This window comes from Hylaeus anthracinus, unplaced genomic scaffold, assembly GCF_026225885.1.
Source record: "Hylaeus anthracinus isolate JK02 unplaced genomic scaffold, UHH_iyHylAnth1.0_haploid 11982, whole genome shotgun sequence".
Lineage (NCBI taxonomy): Eukaryota > Metazoa > Arthropoda > Insecta > Hymenoptera > Colletidae > Hylaeus > Hylaeus anthracinus.
In genome coordinates, this window is record NW_026534330.1 from 8200750 (window position 1) to 8224168 (window position 23419).

General features: G+C 37.1%; 1 protein-coding gene across 9 annotated transcripts in view; it reads right to left on the reverse strand.

The window, feature by feature from the left end:
• LOC128885914 (peripheral plasma membrane protein CASK) overlaps positions 1 to 23419 on the reverse strand; it is a 244341-nt gene that overhangs the window by 172107 nt on the left and 48815 nt on the right. The gene's annotated exons all lie outside the window — the stretch shown is intronic.

Sequence of the window (23419 nt, forward strand, 5' to 3'; positions counted from 1 at the left end):
TTTAACATTTTGGGGTTTATTTTTTTTGTATTTTATCTCCCAAGTTACTATCACCCTACTATACTCATATACAGGGTGTCCCAAAAGTCGGGGAGGAGCCGGAAATGGGGGGTAGCTGAGACGTTTCTGAACAACAATTTCCTTTGCAAAAATGTCGGATGGGGCTTCGTTAAGGAGATATTAAGCGAAAACCCCGACCAATCAGAGCGCGCGTAGACCGTTGGAGCGGCCGCGGTAGCGAAGGCTACGCGCTAGGTGGCAGCGTCAATGTCCTTCGATGCACGTCGAGTCACCTGTTCGCGTACAAGCGCGGCCGCCAGCGCGTAGCCTTCGCTACCGCGGCCGCTCGAACGGTCTACGCGCGCTCTGAGTGGTCGGGGTTTTCTCTTAATATCTCCTTAACGAAGCCCCATCCGACATTTTTGCAAAGGAAATTGTTGTTCAGAATCGTCTCAGCTACCCCCCATTTCCGGCTCCTCCCCGACTTTTAGGACACCCTGTATATAATTTCACTAATAGACTCTGAACAATTGTATACAGTGGCCCAGAAATATATTACATGAAGATCCTTGTGTAAAAAAGAATCACGAAAGATTAAAGGGAATAAATGATCAAAAGTGAGGAAACATAAATTACAAAAGACATTAATGAATAAATGATGAGACTTTGCTGAAAGTTTTCGTTATGTAGAAAGCTAGGTAGATCAGAGTTTCGGCGTGCAACCTGGACGCTGCTCAAACGAAAACGTGTCTGAGGATGAAAGGAGAAACCGTGCGTGGCAATGAATACAAAATAGCGCGATAAACAACGGTTTCGTCGACGATACTCGTAGAACGTTCATGGACTCTTGGACGTGTGTCTGCGAGACGGTTTTAAAATTTCAAAGGGCCCATGATTCTCGGCGATTTCCCGATCCTTTCGAAAGAAAATCAGGCGAATACCGTTCGCTCTAGCCTACAACAGACTGATCGTAGGCCGTTGGTGAAACTGAAACGTGATTTTCAGAAACTCCATTTGCCTTCGACGAATTTCTAGTCGAAAAATGGAACAGGAAAGAGACGCAAGGCCAGCTGCGTACCAATTGAACGTATTAAGGTCACTTGTGTCCGATATCGTTTCCTTTCATGGCGAAAAAGCGTGAGTTTACTGGGAGCTTTGGCACGTCACTCTGCGTAAAATGTCGAAACTCCCTCTGATATCGTAACGCTGTTCCAATCGGTTGGATAACGCCACGCTGAAATGCGTTCTGAACTTATTAAATTCCTCCAATTTCAAAAAAAAGAAATGCATCAAGTGATGTGAAATTCAAATTTGACGGCAGCATGTACAAACGAATATTCGGTGGAATTAATTAATCCGTCTTTACAGGATGCACTTGTCGTTTCAATTTTACACCTCATTAAATATAATTCCCTGAAATTTAATAAAACTTTTGAACTTCTATACGTCCTGATACATTCATTCATTGATTATATTAATTCACATTTGCTTTTGTTCTATTACTGGCTTTATTATGCATACGATACAATGTTTAAACAAACGAACTCAATTAAATGGGACTAAAGTACAGTGAGTGTATTTGCTTTTAGTAACTGAGAAATAATTTGTAACATGTAGAATTGATTACAATTAATTTGTAACATGTAGAATTGATTACAATTAATTTGTAACATGTAGAATTGATTACAATTAATTTGTAAAAATGGTTCGAGAAAACAAGTGCTATTCAGGTCTGTTTTTAAAATAAAAGTATTTGATCGACGAGCTGTATATATATGGAAACTAATTATAACTTTCAAATTGAGAAAAAAAACATTATTATATTTTTGCTTGCAGGAAGTGTTAAGGAACTGTTCTGAATTCTATTGACAGTTATTCAGAAAAATATTCTATTTTAACATGTGCTTTCATTTAAAATAAAAAAGAACCATTTCACAACATTTGTGTTTTATCAAAAAGAAAATCATAGAGCCTTTTTAATAAAACCCTTCGTTATAAACAGATGGTAGAATATTTTGGAAGTACCCTGTAGATTTTAAGAAGTAGTCAGATCAGCAATCGAAATATTTGCTCGTACAAGCTCCTCGGTTGGCCGACGTCGAGGGCGAGTTTCGGGCACTAAGCCATAAAATGAGTAACGTGCACTAAGCGTTTTAGCCTGGAAGCCAACTTCCCCCATCTCCAACGCCTCCCTCCTCCACCCTCAACCCCATCTCTAAACTTTCCGTCCCCGTACATTTTCCTAACCCTCTTTCTATGCATTCGCATGTTCTTCTGCATTTCCATTTCCTTAAACTCCTATTCCGTCGCTTCTCCCCCGAGGACCCAGCCAGGGATGAAACTGCGAACAGTGGGACCTTGACAGGATTGGCACTATCTCAAAAGCATTCGCTCGTTCTATTCCGCGTTCGTCTTTGTGCGGAAACGGACGCATGATTGCGCAAAAATAACCACGAAAAAGGAGTTGTAAAAATGGCAACGCGACGTGCTACATTTTGGATGAGGATATGCGATCGGTTGAGTCACTGTAGAATATTATAAAAAAGCTCTGTGAAGTCGAGAAATGAGAATCACTGTTTGGAAATCTCGGCGCAAGTGTTGTTTATTATAATACAAATTTTTATTTCGAAAAATTGATGGCATAATTTGTAAATTATTTTTAGAATGTTGAAAGGAGTTGTATGTGCAATGGTATGAATTCGATCGTAATTAATTTATGATAATTAATTCATTTGCTTCCAACAATTATTCGTCTTGTTGAGATCTAAGGGGTAAATATATAAACACTATATTATAATATCAATGAATGAATAGTACAGTTTTTCTGTAATTAAGACGTCTATTTATTTATGTTTTGATAAACCTTAAGAAATTTTTCAAGAATTTTATTCAAATAAAAAGTACTATTACATCAATAATTTTGAAAGCTGTCGTTTTCAGAGTTATACACAGTACAGAATCCAGTCATCAGTTCCATAACATAATCAATAATTTAAATTTCATAATAACTTTGTTAAGGATCCATATTGTTAACTAAAATTTATTAGACAGCAAATGCTGAGAACTTTACACACTGACGAATCTCAATTATAATTACACAATAAATCTCGTGCGCTTAAGCCACATGCTAATATGGCAAGTGCATGGTACAATATATTCTACATTTAAATATAATAGCATTAATATTTAATCCTGCGTAAATTCCCATAGCAAGTTACAATAATATAAGTCTACCTTCAATTTACAATTTGATTCACAGAATAACCATAGAAAGAAATACTCCTGAGTGCCCAGGTCTTAATTAACGTAAAACCAGTGATAACACAAAATACTCACAGAATTCGATCCTAACTAGAAACAAAGTATAACTGCAGGCAGTTTTGCCATTAGTTTGTGTACTTTTCTGTGGTTATTGGGCGCGATAACGACGCGTAACACGAAACACAGAGAGGCTTCCTTCGAACTCGATACGAAACACATGAAAGAAAATATTCCTCATTCGGCATTGTCAACAGGGCGAGGACTGACGATGAAGGAAGAATATGCACATACACAGTGTATTGCGCGTGTGCTAAATCAAAAACAGTATCACGCTGGAGAAAGCTAACGGGGGAAGAGATGAGCACGGAATGAGCGCGTTTTTATGCTCGAACGCAAACAAAGAGACCCGATGACAAAACCTGCATGGCCTGAATGCTTGCCCGTAGGAAACACAAGAACTAGTAATATCGCCAAATTCCCTGGGGCTGCTTCGCGCGATTTGAAGGAATCTTAAATTCCCTACTCGTACCGCGCACGACAAAAGAAGCGCGCAAGCTCTGTGTAAACGAATTGACAATGTGCTAGCGCATATAAACGCTCGCGAATGCGTCCGCGTGTGCACTCAATACAAGCAAAGAAGTCACCATATCGAGTTTTCCTAATAATTCGACGGAGGTACTGGCTCCATTCAGATGTACAATTTACCAACTGAGCAAACACGTTCTTAAATAAAATTACAAATTCATTTTACATAATTCTGGTTTTACCGAGGAATTCTAGTTTTAACTTGAGTCATTTATTATATATATTATTTAATTTTTCGTACGTTTGAAATTTTTAACGTTAGAACATAACAGTATATTATGCGCAATTTTTCTAGACACATGACAAAATTTAATTTAGTCTATTTGAAACTATAAAATATTAATTTTTTGTCGATTAATAATACAATATAAAGCGTAAGTTTGTGTAAACCTATCAAGTTTTCAACCCCTATATAAATCTTCATCGATAGATTATTTATTATTGATCAATTTTTCCAATTTTTAAGTACATCATTTTTGAGAACGGCAAAATTATATTCAGTGCGATATTCATCAAGCCTAACCAAACATGCAAAATCAGAACCACGCGTAGAAACTTTGCCAGATTAAAGAGGTCGCGATGCTAGAACAGAAAATCGGATTTCATTCACGAGGAGCGCACCCAGAAGTGAAAACACGCTTTTCAAATGAGTCATGTCTTAAATTGTAAGTCTCTCCAAGCTGCTTAAGAAACGCCCCCTTTTAGACGTAACTGCCCTAAAAAAAAAGTTGCCCAAGCTGTGGAAGCGATCCACAGACTCCCTCTCGAGGCCAACGCTCTATGCGCGCCGTTATCGCACCACTTGAATACTCGTTACATTCAAGTCTCGGCTGTCGTCCAACAAAGAAACACATTTTTTAGCTATAAATAGAAAGTCATCCTAGAGAAGAAATATGCGAGACTTTCTCCCCCTCCTCCTTTCGTCCACAACTACAAACCGCGCCAGAACTGTAAACCACATTCTTCCCCGTTTAAACAAAACGCCTGATGTGCGATTGTCTTCGCGAACTCTTCAGACTTGGTGTGTGGGATCTTGAGCAATATGTTTTAGTAATAAAATAGTTAATTCGTTGATATACTGATTGGCACAAAGTTTAACTCGATGTTTGTTAAGTGCTTTTCGTGATAATTAGTGATTTTTGTCCAAATATATTGTGTCAGTAAAACGTATCACGTTTTATGCAATTACATTTATTCTTTGTATGAAATTTTTGTTTAAAATCTAAAACGTGCTGGTTTACTCAAGAACGAATTTTTTCACTAGAAATGAGTCAATAAGTATCATTACACATTCCAGTAAATACCATAGTAAATAATAAAATCTACATAAATCTCGTAACTTGTAAATTCGAGTACGCTTATGGAATTCGAAGTAATAAGGTAACCTAAGGTAAGGTAACCTAAACACAAATGTATGTTTTCATAATATATCATAACAGTATAATTCTCCTTCCTGTTTGAAGTAACTCGAAATAACTCAGACTAGTAATGTACTTAATAATGGCGAATATAGAAAATTACGTCTATAATTGAGGTCAACGCACTACACAACCATAAATTGGGGACTGCAGAGTAATTTGAAAAATTGTTACTTGGAAACGGGAACCTACTGTAGCCCATAAAATGCGGAAGTTCTTCGTTTGTGAGACTTAAAGGGGCCATTGCGACGGTGTGTGTACAAAATAGAGACGATGCACCGCGAGAGACATTGAGGACGAATGAATAAAGGATTAGCCTTCTTAATCCTTAAGCATTTGGAATCCCAAGCAGCCGTATGTGGTAGAGATACTTCCGGGACTCGTCCCATTCCAACCTGTCTTCTTGCGACTCGAACCTGAGAGTTAGGATACCCGCAGGCTCTTAATTAAGAAGAATCGCTCCTTCTTCGATTCGTACCATGAAGTACAGTGCAGCTTGTATAATACAATACGTACACTGAAGAGCAGAGCATCTCTCTGGATGGAATTCAAATGTAGCAATCAGAATATTATAATCTATACTATAATATACCATAGTTTGAAGATTTAGAAGATTTAGAATTTAGGAGATTAACCAAGCAGGTTAACTAACCAATGTTTCACCACTGCACAATATTTTTAACTTCCTTTCAGAATGATTACATTATTAACAATATTTCTGCTGCAATTTCTCGTGAAAATAATTGAAATAGAGAACAAAGTATATACTGATCAATTGATTTGCTTCTTTACTCTCTATATGCATAACAGATACGACCTAAGCGACGCTAGTTGTAGTATTAATGTCCTGTCTCGAGCGCTTTTTGCCCCTAAGATAGCATACATCAGAAACACAGTCTCTGGTTCTGCCAACCGATTTGCAAGACACTCACGATTTGGCTGCCACGAGGAACACTCTTACGTAATATTCTTACGCGCAGAGTAATGCTTTGCGCAGTGATGAATCCCTATCCAACGGGACATTTCTCATTCTGTTCAAGGCTGGCATTACCTCCCAGGCAGACGGTGAACAACCCAAAACACCACTTCTTACATTCCCAGTGCCTTTCAGCAGTCAGGTTTCCCCCATCGCCAGCTACTTTACTCGAGTTGAAATAAGAATTTCTTTCTACGGTTCGCATTCCAAAGTTTCATCAGGGAAAATGGCCTGATTAAGATGAGTTATCCGTGTAACTTTACACGGAAACGTCTGCACCGATTATTTCACGGGCGGAGGGACTCAAATGAGGGAATATTAATCATGGAAATCGTTGATTTTTTCGTAACATTTGATTACGGTAATTACTCACCGGCATCGACCCAGGAGGAATAATATTAACTGTAGTAACGAAAACTGCGAAATAATTTATCACGAAACGAATAAACGAGTATTCCGCAAAGATTTCCGCATTTCTAGGTATGCAAGAGGAAATATAATAACCGGAGGTCTCATATGATTGTAGGAATTATTTAAATACGACGTTTCGAGTCTCTCGCGATCCCATAAAAATGAGACAAATTACGTAAGAAAGTAGAAACGTGTATGGAAAGAAATAAGATATCGAAATAATATATAGTTAGTATAGAAAACACAGTAAAGAAGAGCGGAAGGTATTGCAATAATATAATAATTGTACGAGAGAATAAATACATCCAGACCAACTTCGAAAAACATACTCAGTTCTTTAATGTGTTAAATTAAATTTTTATATGAATTCCGTAGAACTGAATTCGTTTTCTGAGAAATTAAAAGTTAGACGAAATATTTAGAATGTTTCTTTTATAGAATGAAATTCTCGTACGTAAATTTATTATTCTACATGTTTCATTTATTTTAAAGGAGCATCACATTCCTGTCGGATTCACGAATTTTGACCCACCCTGTATATTTTGTGCTATGGAGTATCGCGTCTGTCCTAGGAAACTGGAAATACCAGTCCCGAATTAGGGAGAATGCGGTAGTACGAGTAAGTAGATTGTGGACTAACGAAGGCTGACTAAAATGACTGACCCAATACGGTCGCTACTACTTGCAGAGCTAATCTTTCGTGCGCCATGAATACATCTACGTTGTTCAATGCTTTTGTCCACTAGTAAAGGACAATATTTCACATACATTATTTTATTAATGTTAAACAAACTCTGTTGCGTTTAAATTCTTCGTTTTACCAAATGAGAAACAGTTGGAAATCTTAAAAATTTTATTTTTCCTGAATTATTACTAAGGAGAAGTGCGAACCCGATAACTTATTTTTACCTATGGAATATTCGAACAGTAGAAGATACCGAATAAATTGAGACGATTTATTAAAAATGGAATCAGCTGAAAATAAAAAGAAAGATAGACCACAGAGAAAGGGTCTTTATAATAAATTTAAAGTAATTTATAATGTATAAAAAAAACAGTCTTTATAATGAATGTAGAATAACTTAAGATGAAATAATTAAGATTTAATTAAATTTTTTCGTTATTACAGCAAACAGAGGAAAAGCTACTACAATTACTTGTATGAAATTCTGATAAAAATTCATTTACAATGTTTGCAATCATATATATCAAAGAAAGCATGAGAACAAGAGATTCACTATCTAGAAATCAATTTTATCAAAACTTCCTAGGACACTGATAACAACTTCTCAGGAACTTCGAATCATTAATCCAGAGGTACGAATCGCGCTTAATGTTAAAGTTCGGGTGACGCCGATGCCTCCATGGTTGGTGGGAAACTTTTAACGTTCATCGACAATGACAACGTGCTAGGAATTCGACGTAGACTAATGAAGAAACGGAACGACAAATGGGACGAGGTAGACAACGAGGAAAAAAAGGGACACGAATCGAAAAAAAAAAGAGTACAGAAGGAAAGCAGAAGATTTCAGCTTAACTTTGACGACGAGCACGAAGAGAAAAGGTAGCGAAGAGACACGCTAAGACGGGTTGCAATGTTAGCTCCAGCGAGTTCTCCCACTCCAACGATTTCGTCGACCCGCCAACCCGACGACCCGTCGCTCCAAATCCCCGCTCGATTCGCCCCCACCCTCAAAAATCTAGCCACCCCCGCGACCCTCTCCATTCCTCTTGTCGTTCCACAATATCCCCCACTCCGTTCGGCTAGCTGTACAAAATTCAATCAATGCGCTAACGCGCAGGTCTCCTACGACTGTGCGGACTTCTCTGCTTTGCATCTCCCTTTTTTTCCAGGAAATCAACGTGTCCTGGCCGCGGGAAGATTCGACGTCGGTGGCCCGTGACAGTCTGGTATGGAATATTTATACATCTTCTAAGGAACAGTTCAGTTTTCTCGCAACCCTTTTCCTCCCCTGCATCGAGTTCATTATTTATCGCTCCATCACGGAAGGGTTGTCGATTCAATCGCAGCGGCGCCTGCGGCACGTTGATTCGGTTTATCGATGGTACAGAGTGGTTATTATGTGGGTGCCATCTTTGGGGAACGAGTCGAGGCGGTTCGTTGTGCGGGAAAGTATTTTTATGCGACATTGCGGGTAATCGAGACAAATTTTGTAAATGTTCTTGTCGGGGAAAATATTTTTCGAGGGTCTCTGGATAGGTTCAATTTTCATTATTCCTATTTCATGTTCTTTTAAGACACATGCATAAAGGAATATGCTGACAAATGTAGTAGTGGGGAGCTTTCTAACCTAATTGCAAATTTTTAACTGTAATACGTGAACGTGTTGAAAGTGACACTGGATAGGACTAGATGATGCACACTTCGTGAATGATTAATATTTTTCGCGTAGGATACATATAAAATAACCTAGTGTTATATTGAAAATCCAGTTTAATTTCTGAATATTCAAATTTTTATTCCATTAAAGTAGACTCTGTCATAATAATTATATCGTGTAGATGAGTTTACATGTAGTTCCTGTAGAAAATGATACAAACTGGTTTTATAAATTAATAATTTGTAAGTTATTTGATAGTCCAGAGCAATCCAGTATTAGTTATTATTTATTGTAAAAGCAGTAGACTCAGCAAATATAAAAAAAGGAGCCAATCGTATTAGTACACCTTATAAAAGCCTTACATTATACAAAACAGGATAGAACAACGACAATAATGAATGAAAACGTATCCAAGTTCTTTCAAATTTAATCTGAAAATGCTAATCTGGCAGATTCCCGAAATATTCCATGAATTTTCAAAAAAATTCGGTAGATGCCTACGTCAACATTGGCATTAAAACCTGAATGAAGCAAATTCTGTACAGTGAACGCTCCACGAATTCATACATTGAATGAATTATAAAAAAGTCTCGCTCCACTGAATTTATGAGCGCAGCTCGCGCGGCCCACGCGGAACCCACGCTTTACCGTGCCAAATTGCTATCGACCACTCATTAATTTCGCAACAAGTAAAAAATTACGGGCTTACCAGATATATATTCCCGGAATAATGTAAAATCTACCGAGCCAACCGCGAGAATACAGCTACGTACACGCAGAAACGAGGGCATTTACATACGATCGTTTTGCCAAAACTGTAATTGAGGATACAACGATAACTCGGGGTTTTTGGGACATCGAGCTTGTTCGAAGCCCTGTGCCAAATTAATAAAACCATCGACTGACCACATTTCTTTCACGAAGACAGTTTAATAGTCGTTCATCCTAACGAACGAGTTGCAAAACATTGCTGCATTCAGCGTGATGATCCATCCAGCATGAAACTTTAGTTAGAAAAATGGAGAACGTGCACATTTATTTGCATGGAGGCAGTGCAATGTTTTAGCAGTCAAATTGCATGCGATGAATATTAGGAAAAATGTTAGGAGAGGTTAGAGTGTCAGATTGTTTAGCAATCTTGAAGGATAGTTACCATGAATCCATTTTAAAATAAGGATAGTATAATAATGTATTAAAACTTTTGTTTATATCCATCAATTTTTCGCATTCGATGGTAAACTATGAAGTTTTAAGTTTTATGTATCCGTATTAAAATTAATAAAGCGAATAGGTTTGGTTAATATAGCAAAATTAAACCATTAGACAATTATTTGAAGTTATATTATATTATATAATAAATGAAGTGAACTAGATAACTCGATAACCTTGATAAATCTCGGTGGTAATGGACTAATCAAATTTATTTCATGAGTACACGAATACTTTGAACTTGATTATGCTAGACGAAACAAATTTCAATCGGTTCATTTTCCCCAGAAATAATCAAAATATAATTGCAAATAGAAAGTTAATAAGAACACATATTAAAATACAGTAGTTCTCATTATTAACTTTCCCAATTCACTTGCACACATACATGAAAAGTGTTCAAAAATTATACTGACACACAATATTTTTATTTCTCTACATTTCATTTAAAATAATCGAAACAAATATATTTTTATTTTTAGAGACTAACAGTTATTCAAAATTCTGAAAAAAGACCGATCGTATTTAAAAAAACATATAGAGATAAAAGTAATCTCAATGATATTAAAAACAATTAGTAAATAATATTTTTCATAATATTAATAATGTTACAACAACGAAACGGCTACTTAAAAATCGGTTAGTGTAAGTCCGTTTTCATACTTTGAACAGTGTCTCGTTTTTCACCGAAGTTCTTAAACTCCGCGAGTATAATCAGTTTTACTACTTCCCGAACAACCTCGTATATACTGGCACTTTGTTTTACAGCATCGACGTGATAGTAATACAAAATTCGTAGAATGGTAGATACGTACGAGCTGCACTCGCGCCTCTGAAACTAGCTGACTACGTACGAATTTTCCAAGACAAAGCTGAAGTAATGCCAAGGGAATGTATGCAGCATTTCGAAGACGGAATTTCGATGGAAATAAATTTTTGCATTGTTCCGATAGGAAAAGGAATTTACATAGTTATTTCGCGACATCTGACACCTCTGTTCTCGAATAAAATTTGGTATCATTAAGAAAACTCCGTACTTTGCAAGTCAAACGTTTTAGAAAGAAACTGAGGTTTGTCAACAAAAGAATACAATAAGAATTCAAAGTTAATTTTAGACAAATGAATAGACAACAGAGTAAATAGATCTAAAAATAAATAGTTTCGTTAAGTTCAACAAATCTGATGTAATAGCTGAATAAAATAAATTTGTTAGGATTTCCACTATAAACAATTTAAAAAATCGACAGATTACTGAGCAACCAGCAGAGACATCAGTCGTTAACTGTGCGAACTTCTAAAACGTTTTTATACAATGATAACAAATCGTAAGTTCTACACTTTCTTTTCACTAAATACTATCACAAGAAATTTATTGCACGAATTAGCATATTTAAAATGAAATAAAAACAAGTCAGGTAAATACGATATTGTTCAGGGAACTTAGCTATAACATTACAATGAAGACAAAGAACATGCAAATGAAGGGATTCAATGCAAATTACTGTAAAACTGAATATTTAGATTCAGAAGATTTTGCTAGTAAAATCACATTGTTCCTATCTATTAACATTAAAACAAACAGTAGTCTAAGAAATCGTAAATATTCTATTTTATATAAATTAAATATTGATTTAAGTAATACCTAGAGTTTGTATTATGAAATGAAATGATGTTATTCGGCATGTATCGATCGAACTTAATTTTGACCATCTCTGTCCGTTAGAAAGTATGTAACCAGTGATACAAACAATAAAGAATCAAACTCGTGCTCTCTTGAAGATGAACAGTCTTTATGATGGTACTCTTGAAAACGGAATGTCCGACATAGAAATGCGTGTTTATGGGCTATCAAGCATACGTAGAGTAGCGCGCAAGTTCTTTTCACGTTGTTTCCAATAGCGTGCAATGAACCTCGACCCACGAACGAATGGTGCCTTTTCAAGGATTTTAAGCGTGTGCTACGGCGGAGCCGCATAGACGTGTAAACGTACCTTTACAACCTGTAGACTAGATTGATTCGCACGTGTACCTTACGAGTCACCCTACCGTACATTTATACCGAGCTCAGAGACAGGCAAAATCTTATTCGAACACTGAACGACGAATAAAAGCACTGCAGAGCAGTTTAGTTGTATTTAATTAACATTCTTCAATTTCAAATATAGTTCCTTTTAGAATTCATATCGTACTTATGAAATTGTAGTATGTTAAAATATAAAACGCATATAATAAATGAATATTATTACAATAAATTGAAATAATGTTATTATTAATATTATACTAATTTATAAAATATATTAGGCATACGTGTAAACTTAGGCACAAATGTAAAAACTCTATAGTCTAATCATTATTATTTAATAAATGAAGAACAAACGATTCATCATTTTTTATTTATTTCGCTTGTTTAAAAATATACTGGAATACATAAGATAATAATATATAATCAGGAGGTAGTAAAAGATAATCATTATTATACAACCTAACATTTTGAATAAAGGACTAATTTACTACAGTTTCAAATTTTATCCAATGATACATTTTTGTCAATAAAAAATCCACAATAAAAGAAACATTCCATCGACCCATATACTTCATGGAGGAATATCACAGTGATATATCCTTGAAGGTAGAGATTTAAATGGAAACTACACAAGGGGAACCCACAAATGCAACGTAATAAAACGATACAGTTTTCTATTTCGTTTGTACAAAGAACCACAATCGATGTACGCAGTCACGCGATAAGGAACAATAACTACACAGAAATTTGGAATTTGACAAATCTCTGGCGTAATAAAATTTCATCAATATAGAATTTTGAAAAAATATTTACTCTTTCAATAAAAGGACGATTCCACGCGACCATGCTTCGCGGAGAAATATCCCAGTCGTATATTCTTTATGATAGGGGTTTAAATTGGAGTTCAACTCACGAGGAGCGGAGAAATCCCCGGAGTATTCTTTTTAACCGTTCAATCCTCAGAGGATTATCGATCACGCGGATTAGCAGAGGCGATGAGAGATGTAAGATATCGGCGAGACTTTTTAAGATACAAGACGATTGTGTGAAGTGTGCAATATATCTCGCCTTTCCGGCATCCGTGGCCGGCTTTCACGGGGAGGGCCAAGTCCTTAATAGCTGACTCAGACAAGCTGTCTACGATACGAAGTTTACGTCATCGAAGTATAGCCCGGGAGTAAAGATCAGATGATAGAAAAGAGGCACTTGTAAGTGGTAAGATGAACCGATTATACGACGAGAATGGGGTGCGACGCGAAATACGATGGCAATTGAAGGAAACCACCGCCCACGCCGAAAGGCGAATGCGGTTAGAGTCATCGAGGAAGCCGCAAAATTATTGGTTTTCCATCTATCAAGGCTAAATTTATTAACGATCGCAGCGTGCCAACTAGCGAATCATCGATAGGTCTATTTCGCATGGCGAGAGAGTAACTTCGTTTTAACCCAGTCTACTCGGATCCCGTTGATAGATAAAATATTTCGGACAGTGGGAGAACGAGTTCGCGTGTTACATTTTCAGGCGAAACAGACATACCCTTTCATCGCATGGTTGGACAGTTACGTTATCTACACTAAATTTAACGCGAACGTTCTCAGCTGCGGAAACTGGAGAATCTGTTGCGGGAATCTTATAAACATGTATGAATGGAAACTTCCTGATTTTAATACGAATTTTCTTCAGTCGTCAAAGCTAATGACTCTATGATCAATTTAAATTTCCAGTGCCAATCAAAAGATAAGTGAAAAAATTGACGATAGAACATTTTCAATTGTTCCTACATTTAAAATAAATATTCTCAGTTCCGAACATACAGAAAGTTTCCAAGTTTTACTAAGCATAAAATAAATAGTTGCAATTACAAAAATTAAATAATACAAAATTACAAGATTAAATCAACGTAATCTAAATTAGGTTAAAGAAACTTAAAATATTCATTTAGTGGAATTTTTAAAAATTCACTAAAAAAGGGTATCCAATTTTCACCCCTATTATATACTAGAAGATCTTTCTTCCTTGAACATAAAAATTGGAAATGTTTTATAAGCAGATTAATGTTAAGAAATAGAAGCGTTATTTTGCAAGGTCGAGGGTGGCTGAAAACTGATATGATCCTAAAATAGTATCCCATAGGTTAATGAGTGCCCTGGCTAATCAACCGTTCCTGTTTTCACCCAGAGCAGCCAATATTACTTACGTCACTCTAAATAGAAACGAAACTCGTGGATATTGCGAATACTATTCTATTCTCTGGAAACCATTATTTACTTTTACGTACGCTCTTTGAGAACGCAGACGTTCAGTATCTTTTCGTGTGTGTGGTGAACGCCCGAGACCAACGCCCTCAAATACCCCAACAAATTCCACCATAAGCAGACGAAACAGAACTCAATTCTTCTACGTGTTGGTAATTTCAGTTTACGAGAGTTGTTCGTTTATGAAATTACAAAGGAAATCTAATTTTCCAAATAGACTCTGATATAAACTGGCTTTGGATACCGCAGTTCCTAATCATGCTATGGAATTTTTACAACACGATGAATGACTTTCAATGTCTTCTCTTTGTTCCGTTTATTTATTGTCTATTTTGTTGATAAGAAGATACAATTAAATATAACAAAATACAATGCCGATTGATTGCATGAATAATTAATTATCGAACTAAAAAATGGAATAGACTGTCATTACAAATAGTAGGGCAAAATAAAGAATAGAAGGAATAAAAGAAAAGTACACAGTTGATTGTGCGATAGGAATAACAATATTCGGAATCTAGCGTGTGTCACAAATAATACGGCGGGCATGAAGGGGTTAATGGTACTATAGGTGTCTGTTCAGCATCACAATAGGCACCAAGGATTCCAATGAGTATAAAGCCTCGATACCTTACAAAAAGAATTTAGTTCAAGGAAACACGCAGAACAGAGTCAAGGTAATCACGTGGAAAGACAAAGGCAAACTAATTGTCTACAGTCACTATTATTTGGTATAATTTAAAAGTCTATTTTTAACATTTTGAAAAAATGTCAAACAGCCTTCATAGATATTGTCGCTGTAGAATAGTATTTCGATAAATCCCAGGAATCCCTGAAAAAATCATTAAAACCTCTCGTAGGTTCCCGTTGCACAACAAAACAATGGATTCCAATCTTTCGATCGGAGTTCTGAACTCGTACTGAGTGAGTACAATTTTTAGAAGGATCTTTTAATTATCCTGTTTCTTTCACAATATTTCACACTGTTCAGAAGTTAGGCATATTTACTAACGATAAAGTGAAATGTTCAAAAATAAGTTGAACGTCTAATTCACTGTGGACAACTAATACTAAAATAGTCTTTTTATTAATCATTGAAAAAACCTGTAAAAACTAAGTAGCTTTTAGTGATTGAACAAAACAATGGATTACAACCTTTGTAACTTTTCAAAAAATCTTCTAATTATCTTGATCCTATCAAATTATTTTTCAATGTTCAAGAGTCAGTTCGAGAATATGTTCGGTAAAAACAAAGTGAAATTAATGACCAGGAGGAAGTTATATGTCCAACTGACTGTAGATACCTACTGCTAAAGTAGTCTTTCCATAAAAGACATTAATCACTGGAAGAAATCACTAAAGGTGTATAGATTCCCATAGCCCACATGGAGAATGCAGTTTAAATCTCTTGAATAAGAATATAAACTGTCAAAGAGTAAGTGAAATTTTAAAAAATATTAAAAGTTTAGCAATCTATACTCCACTATTCAAAAGTTATCTCAAGAACGTGCCCAATAAAAGCAAATCGAAATTAATGCCCAGAAGGAAGTAATAGATCCCTCCAAAGTAGTCCTTTCACAAAGGTCATTAATCACCCCAAGAAACCACTAAAGGTATACATATTCCCTAATTCCACCTGGACAACGCAGTTCCAAATTCCTAACGAACGAACAAAATCTATAAAAATGATCATTCAGCCGCCCTACTTCTGTCAAACTATTTTCCTATTCAACTATTCAAGAGCCTCAGACACGCATTCTGCCAAAACAAAAAGGACAAAACTGAAATTAATTCCCGTGATGGAGGAATATCTCCGACTGGCTCCGGTTTCTCGTCATCCAGCTCGACGGGATACGGTTTCATAAAAAATACAAATCTAAGCTAGGGGCAAGGAACTCGTAAACGGAGGGTTAAAGCGCGGATGGGGGTAATGGAAGCCCAGTTCTCGAACCGGGGTCGGGCAGGACAGCACCGAGAAGCCTCGTTTCTCTCGAGCATACCGAATCCGCGAACCACCAGTGTCACATCGCACTTGTATATCAACGAAGACACCGTTCACTCACAAGTGATAACACAGTATACTGACAGCGCCGCGCAGAGGACGCGTTACGTTTGCGAGAGGTCGTGTCGGGGCTCACTGAACTACCGGCTGTTTACAGTCCGTGCGCGAGGGTAGCTGCCAGATAGAATCGTGCTTTTTCCTCGTTGGACCGCGCGTGTCGCGTTTTCATGAATGCAAGCACGATCGCGAAGAAGACGTAACAGCGAATCGTCACCGAGCACGATGATCATCCCCCACGTGTTCCTTTGGAATGGAATCGACCACGGGGGACACGCAATCGTCAACGAAACCGTGGATTAGGGGTGGCGGAACGCGTCGCTCGCGATCTACATTCTGCGGCATACTAGCTTTCGGTACCCTGAAGCTCGCCACCCCCCAGGTCGGTCTCGCCCCTTCCTCCGCAGCTACCATCATCCCCCACCCTCTGGCTCCTTCGTGCCTCCCGTCTCTCTCTTCCCACTCTGCCACCCTCGTCCACCGCCGCGTGACACGGCTACCAGGACCCGCGTCCAACGTTTTCGCAGCACAACCAACGCCAGTAGCTGCCAATTGTTCCGGTTTGTCCTCCCGTGACGCTGGAAGATGTAAACGCGAGGCAAACGTGACCCAACTTCGTGGATCGGTTCACCTTCTGGACGTGTCGTGTTTACCGGAAGCGTTCACGCTGGCGGACATGGTTGGATCTCGGGGTGTTTAGGGATTATTGTCCTACGGGTGGTAGCTGGGCTTGGGGGAGTAGTTGGAGGCATTCTCGGGGGACAGCTGAGGGAAGGGAAGACTGTCGATCATGCGATGCAGAAGTTTCTGTGATAATTGAGTTCCTGGGAACGATGATAACTAGAATGTAAGGGTGGGTCGGCTAGATGGAGGGTTCAAGGTGCAGTTGCTTATATTAATTTGAAAACTGGCACTCAAATGCGGGGATTTAAATTTTCCTGGGATAATTGAGTTAGTATGGCTCAGAGATGACTAAAGCGTAAGTAGGCTAGATGGAACGCGCAGTACGCAGTTGTTTATGTTGAGTTCCTACGACTCGATGATGACTAGAGTGAAGGGTCAGGCATGTTGTATGGAGCGTTCAGTGTGGACATACTTATGTTAAGAATTGTTTGCTCCTCGCACACTGAGCTTTGTAAAACGGAGTACGTGTTAGGATTTGTATTGTTCAAGAACAAGTGTCGCGACTGTTCCTTGCAGTCCTTATATCACTAATTGTATAGCTATTTTCACCGCTGCCAAGGATTCATATCATGTTAAATACTGAATATCATACATTTTGTTCACACTAAAGTACATAGCGGTCTACGTGAAGAAGTTCACGTTGTTTATTCATCTCAAAATTGATTTAAAGTTACAGATCCCCAAACTGACTACATTTTGTAAACATTTCGAAAGTATCTAAACGATGACTTAAACCTACCCTATTTTCACGTATACTGCAAAATATTTCAATTTGAAAAAAGAACTCTGCCGTTAAACGATTCAACGAGACCTATCTTGTAATGTTCGGGATTATCATCATTCAAAGTGTGACTAGGTTCAAGCAGCCTCTAAATGGTATCAATAACACAAAAGGTTAAGAACTTTCAAAGAAAACGAATAGGAAAGTTTGATTGAATATTCTCTCCACCTCCATTCAAGCAAAAGTTCGTCCAACTATCGAAAATTTCCAACGAGTTGCTAACCGATGCAGCAAAAACAATCGAGCTGTATCTCCCCGCAGTAACCTCGTAGCTCTTCCGGCACAGTGGAACGATGATACAACTTTTCATGCTACGAATCGTGGTACTTTGGAATCAAAATGAGCTTTCCCCGGCTGTTAGAGTAACATGTTTCGCCCTGGCTCGAGAGTTGTAAATCTATTGTAATTGGACACAAATTGTCCGCACTTTAGACTCACTTTCTTCGCCAATTAAGGTCGTCTCGAGCGATCCTCGAGGCTCTCGTCTTAGCCCCACTCTTGTTTTATTCATTAATGATCTCTCTAATATATATTTGCATAGACGCGTATACGGTCTCGAAATCCGTTGAAAAAACTAACAAGGCCTCGCTAGAGCTGTCGTTATTTTCAATTGGATGTCTTGAAAACTGCTGCGGAATGAAACCATCGGAATGTGTCCAATTGTGTACGTGTAGACTGAATAGGACGATGCTCTGCCAGGTTGATGTCGGGTTAGATGCACGCGCCCTTTAGGATAACAATAGTCAACGGTAGGGGGAAGCGCACACAGAAAGGACTATTATAGTCCTCGTCCGATCAGTGGAGTTAAACTGCTATGGGTACGGTCAATGCTTGACTGGAACGACCATTTAGGAACTCTCGTGCACTGTTGGCGAAGTCGATGGCTCGGATCCTATCTAAAGCTGTGTCACCACGGCTAATGATCAATATTGGGCAATGCTGGATAAGAACAAGAACGAACACAATACGGAGCATGAAGGAGGAGGATCCGATGTGCTGCAAGGAGCTCCACCCGTGGACAGTACTAGGGTGTCCCGTTTAAATCGATCCCCTCGAATATCTCGGAGATGGTTCATTATGTTGGAGAACGTCCCACATAAACGTTAAATGGTTTGGAAGATGATGTTTTTCGATGTGAGTAATTTGTATGAATATGCGAGGGAAATGGATGTGTTAACAGAAATGCAGTATAATATTTTTTTCTAGTTAACAGAACGATCAGTGTTTTTGGTTGAATTTGATTTAGTAAATTATTCTAGGTATAAAATATTAAGGTGTACCTTTTCCTTTTGTAGTATTTTATAATTTAAACACTATTAATTCTACGATATATATATATATATATATATATATATATGCATATCTCTTGAAACTTTTATCTCGTCATAAAGAACTTCGATTTAAAATAAAGAAGTTGAGTTTCATACATCCACTTACGAAAATAATTACATCAAATTAGGGTTCATCCAAAGCACTTAGTATTAGAGGTATTTGAAGAGTTAAATGAGACACCCGGTAGAGTAAGAGAAGCATATTGGGAGAAGTTATTTGTTGCCAAGAGCAAACCTGCGCAACGTAATTGGACAAAGGACTCAGAGTTTCTTTCAAGGAGACGATACATTCGTGACACATGGCACTTTGAACTTCCTTCCCTATACGGTGGAATTACGTAAAAATAAAATATTTAACACAAATTTGTGGATCATTGATGGGTTAACTAAGTTTACCCATTTATTGATAGAAATAAAATAATTATAGTTTTGTCTAGAAAATATTGTACTAGACTTTATTAACAAAGTCCAAGGTTGCATAATAAAACAGGATTTTCTAATTCTCATTGGCACGGGAAATCAAAGTAGCATTGAAATCTCTAAAAATAATTCTGGTCTCTAACAATAATTCTGTTTCCATACTACCCTAGTTATGAATCTGACAGCAATCAGGTATATAACAATACCCACAGCCTACTCAATTAGCAATTCCAACAACTATGATTTCGAGAGTAGCGAATAACCAGCATAAGTACGTTTAGAAACCAAACGCGACCACAGCGGCATTATGTCGCACGGCGCAGGAACTTATTCTGCGCAGTCTTAATTATGCAATTACCGTGGTTGGACGTATTTGCTTAACCATTAAGCTGTAGAGCGGTAATAAACCGCATCGTTGTCACGCTTGGAACGTGGCCGCTGATGGCTAACACGTAATGAAACATAAAACAACCAATGTCAAGACACAATTGGTCACAAACGTCCACATACGGGTACGAAGGATGAAAAATCTATATAATTCACACCTTTTAGGAAGATACTCATTTGTTACAGCTAATACGTTTTCTCGAATTTAATGAAATTGCATTTATATAGGAAATTATAAATAATCCATACACTTTAAGAAGATACACATGCATATAATACGTATAAGACAGCTTGAATTTAGTAAAATTCTATTTATGTAGAAAATTAAGTAAGAATAATTCTAATTTAATTGTTATGTTTAGGTTTTCGTGAGGTACATATTTCTGTATTAAAAAGTAAAATACAAGAAATAATGTGTTTCGACTTGTGAAGGTGAGGTATAAAAATCAACGTTCGCAAAATTATGAACATTTGATAATATGTAAATGGTATATGTGCAATTTTTTTAGATTTTTACTTATTTATTGTTTAACTGTGATGTATAGCATAGCCAACTAAATGAATAGCTTTAAATAAAATATGAAAGTGTACGACTATCACTAATCTCACCTTTGAGGCCAGTTAAACTATATCCCACCATATATAAAAAGCAAACCAAGAGGTGAAAAACTTTCTAACCCACCTAATTCAAAAAAATGAAACATTGCAATGTGTATTTACAAACGTGCGTGGATTTCGTGACAATTTCAAACGATTTTTATATATTTTATGCTGTTATATAGACTTTTGCGACAAAGTGTGGTTAATCGCAGCCCTTGTTTGCATTTCTGAAGCGAATCCACACGAAAGTAACACACGACACGAACGTTTCGTGTATACCCGATGAAATATTCGTGACGAGTTCGCGAACCACTCTGTTTTCCAATAAACAAGCAGCGGGGAATGGGTTACGTTCTTACGGAACTCCTTCGCTATTCTGCTCTGAAAGGTCTTCGATGCGATTGATCGATTGTAAACACAGTCGAGCATTTGGAACACTTCTAACGCAACAGTTAGAGAACAGTTGACAAACACGTTCCTTTGAAGTATCATTTTCAGAGCGAACGCAAGCCAGTAAGCTGATGCCTCCCTATATTCGAGTACCATTTGACGATAAGACATTAAGCGAGGTTACTTATGGTCGTTTCGCGACCTGTGATCGTTGCCGGGATTCAATCAGCATTGAACGTAATGAGGACGCACGATTAGGTTAATATTTGATGTGTACCTCTGAGACGCTGCGTGTGTATGTCTTTGGAGCGCCTACGTACATCTTACACAGGAGTTTATACATCAAACTCAAACATTTGTGAAATTATAAATATTTAGTAATGTGTAAACGGTATATGTGCTACTTTTTAAATTCTTAAATTCAGTAAAAGCAGATAAATGAATTCATTATATCACTTTACCTTTTTAGTAACTGAATGGAAATTTAATTAAAATAATTAAGCTAGATATCCTCGGAAACAACATATTGTATCAATTTTAATTAATTTTCATAAGAGAAATAAGATAATGAATAATAAAATTAAATCAGTAAGAGAAAATTGAATTTTCGCCAATTACAAATTAAAATTAAACAATGAAAATACTGTGCGTTATTAAAATATAAGAACAGCATTATGTATTATTCATATTCATATTCAAGAAGAAGAAACATCAACTCTGAAGAACTAAATTATTATTTCTGTTATTAAATTCCGTGTCCTAAACATTTTCAATCGCAAAACATTTTACGTCCCATTAATATATTCACAAAATGGTTACTACTTCGTTCCCATTTAATTTTTAAACCAAAAAACAATTGGTTAGTGCGCAACAGGATTTCAAATATGTATATACGCGTATCCATATTATAAAATACATTGAAAATTCCAGCTGCATTTTACAGAATTCAATTTTAAACAATGCGAATCAATATACTGAATTCAATTTGATATTATGTATTTCCACGTGAAGCAGTTGTTGTTATTACTTCATCCCGAATATAACAGATCGATGAGGAAATACATAAGATGAAACGTAAACAAATTAGAAAATTTACCACGTTCCACAAAATTAAATTTCGGGATTATATGAAAGGAGCATTATCCTTCTCTTTGAGAAAAAAAAAATTTCATCGACATCTCAAAATATAAAAAAAGAACACGTATCTTAACAACAAAATGTATTTTCTTTCATTCGAATTAAAATACGTATTTAAATCTTGAAAAAATTCTGGAAGTTTGACGTGTACCCTCATAAAAGAACAATAACCGCAGCCAAGGCAAGAAAAAGCGGATACCAATTTATACTCTATATAAAGTGCCAGACGGGTTCTTTACTAAAATGAAACCACTGCATGGAATCGAATGAAGAATGCAATAGTGGCAATATTTTCGGTGGTTCAGTCTTTTCTATTTTCGTTCACCGTCTTGTGTTATCCTCATGTGTAATTAAAGTAGGACACCGCATCGATGTCCACCGAATCAGGAGGGATGAAATTCGAAAATCCTTGGACTGATTACACGTTTCATCAGCGTTCAAGTGGACGAAAATCGGACAACGTGATTTCGCGAACAACAGACTTAGGACAATGAACGTCTAGCATACGGAGTGAAAGGAGAAATTAATTCGGTTCGCGGTGGGATCATAGATCCATTCGGCTATCAGAACTCGTTCTTTTCACGGTAACATCGCTCTCCAGCTCTTTTCGTCTACCTTTGCCAGCTCTTTTTTTTCCTCCTCCCACCGAGTCGATCCTCCTGCTCTTTCGAACGGTCTGTTCCCCTCTTTACGTGTTCCTCTCGCTACAGCTACGGAATTTTTAAATGAGAATTTTAACGATCGACCTACATTTCTGCACCCTATTTACGGTGTATCGCGGGCAATGTCAAACACCGCGGTAAATATACTACCACCAACCACGACGAAAAGAAAGATCAATGCAATTGCGTGGCACGCCGCAGACTTATCGGAGTGTTATCCCTACTGAAAACGAGAGTTAGCAGGAAGCAATGGTTTGATACGTTTCAGACGTTGAGGAATTAGGAACTCGTTGAAAACAGATGAAAACAAGTTTAACATTTTGCAGTGTCAAGTTTCATTTGTAGAATAGAGTAAAAGTAACTTAGGGTTGTTTTTTCGACGTTTTGAGACTGTTATAGGATAGTGTATCCCTTTCGAAAATTAGAGTTTAGAGGAAGAATACCATTTTGCAATGGTAAACATTCGTTCGATACATTCGTGACACCT